Genomic DNA, 2,575 nt, shown 5'->3' on the forward strand with positions numbered 1-2,575 from the left:
TGTAAGAGCTAGCCAATAAGAGGCTGGAACTAATGGGCCAGGCAGTGTTTAAAAGAATACAGTTTCCGTGTAATTATTTCGGGTATAAAGCTAGCCGTGCGGGTGGCTGGGTGGTGGGACACAGCCCCACTGCTCCTATTTCAACAGATGATCAACAAAATATAGACAATACGTTTCTCTGCAAAAGTTTATCCCTGGCAACACTGGGCTGTGGGAAGCAAACACCCAGAGGATGGAAGTGAACTTTGGTGTCACAGAGGAGAGCCAGGGGCTATGATGAATGGGAGCACATGGAGGATTTTGGAGGTCAGTTGTTACATTATCATCTCTTGCTCTGAGTGGTGTTTATGTAGGGATTTGCCTTCTGGTTATCTGTTAAACAGAACATACGTTTCACATGGTTTAATGCATATAATTTTTCACTATAGGAAACAAAATGCAGAGCTTATGATAGGGCTCCATGGGTAAAGGGACCTGCCACTATGCCCGCTGACCTGGGTTCAGTTCCCAGTGACACACATGCTAGACAGAGAGAACCCACTCCCGCAATTGTCCTGACATTCGCATGTCCTCCATGGCAGAAGTGTGACCCCTACCCTTGCACAAGCACAATAGGTAGACAGACAGACAGACAGATGATAGATGAATAAATAAATAAACAAACAGTGCAGGGGATGAGGATGTAGCTCAGTTTGTAGAGTGCTTACCTGTCATGCACAAAGTCCTGGATTCAAACTCCAGCCTTACATAAACCAGGTATGGTGTCTCCTGCCAGTAATCCTAGCACTTGGGAATTAGAGGCAGGAAGATTGGTAGTTCAAGGAAATTCTTGGCTACAGAGCAAATTGGAGTTCATCCTGGGCTACGTGGGACCCTGCAGAGGGAAGAAAGGGAGGAAAGGGGGTGGGGCACGGAAGGAAGGAGAGGAAGGAGAAACGCGTGCGAATCTCTCATTGCCCTTCACAAGGCAGTGATTGACAGCACAGCCACAGGCTTATCCCATAGTGCACCTCTCCGGAGGCGTAGTCAGTGCTGTACCACAGCTGTGACTGACAGCGCGGGAGGTGAAGACAGCTGTGGAGAGTGACCGGCTCCTGTAGGCCTGAGCACAACAAACGTGGCTCTGGCAGGCCTTGCCCTTCTCCCCAATTCCCTCTGCCTTGCTAAACTGTTAGAGTATATTCCTAAAGCTACCCATCAAGGTCTGTTCCCTTATTTGGCCACTTCTTCCCCCTGAGGCTGATTACCAAGGTCTAGCTATCAAAGTATAAAAGCCCAAAAATTAAAAGCCCCCTTTTGGTTGCCCCAAATAACATGCCCAATCAAAACAAACCAAATCATCCTAAGGTGGGGGTCTCCTTTGTTCCCTTTATAAACCTCCATTTGCCTATGGGCCACGTCTGTCTCCTCTCAAGCCAGAGGGAGTTCCTCGTCCCTCCAGGGCAAATACCAGCCCCTCTCCCTGGTACCTCCCCCTTCTCTTTGGTCCTCTAGCTCCTTTGTCCCTATTCCTTGCCCTTTTTCCTCTGAAACAATCTCCCTTGTGCTAAGAACTTGGTCTCGGTGTGTCCTGTGCCTTTCAGGCCTCTTCAGTGCCTTCAGAAATTGAGGAAGGAAGCCTGCTGGGAGCCATCCCTGGGGTGGGAATGGGAGCTGGAAGAAACCAGAACCCTGTGTCTTGCTTCTGCCTCACTGTGACCAAAATAGCCTAAGGGAAGGATTCAAGGCAGGAAAGATTCAATTTGGCTCAAGGTTTCAGAGTCCATTGTGGGGGTGGGGGGTGATTATGATGGGAGTGTGTGTTTGGCCAGAACTAGGGACTGGGCCATAACAAAAGCCTGTTCCTACCGACCTCCACCCCCCTGCCTAATAGCAGGACCAGCCAGGAACAAATACCCCCAAAACACTGTCTTCTTCTTCTTTTTTTTTCGAGACAGGGTTTCTCTGTGGTTTTGGAGCCTGTCCTGGAACTAGCTCTTGTAGACCAGGCTGGTCTCGAACTCACAGAGATCCGCCTGCCTCTGCCTCCCAAGTGCTGGGATTAAAGGCGTGCACCACCACCGCCCGGCAACACTGTCTTCTTGACCAAGGCTTGTCTAAGGCTTGTCTGCACTTCAGCAGACTTGAAGAAACCAGGGAATTCATGCAAATGACCCAACCAGAGTGGCTGTCCCCAATCTGCTCCCTACCTACAATCATCTCAGCCAAGTATCCCTAAGGAGGCTCCCTTCATAGACAAACACCTCATTCACTCTGCCAGACACCTGATCTCAAGGAAGAAGTCAGCAACCAGTAGCAGTGAGGATGCTGGAGTTTACAGGTACTTAGTGAGGAATCCAAGGCCTTCCCAACTCAGCCCTACTGGCCTAACAGTCTACTGTTAGTAGTCTGGCCAAAGGGTACAGCCTTTGTTCACTCTATCCTTACTTCCCTACTTGGCGTGAGCCCTGTGTCACACTTAGCCAGCTCAGTTGAGTGAGTGAGTAGGTAGTGCATGCTGGCTGCAGAGCACAGTCATTAGAACCCTGCTTCCCAGGCCACCCATGGGCCCCTTCCTCTCTGGAAGTTCTTGGCC

Source organism: Microtus ochrogaster, chromosome 7, assembly GCF_000317375.1.
Source record: "Microtus ochrogaster isolate Prairie Vole_2 chromosome 7, MicOch1.0, whole genome shotgun sequence".
NCBI lineage: Eukaryota > Metazoa > Chordata > Mammalia > Rodentia > Cricetidae > Microtus > Microtus ochrogaster.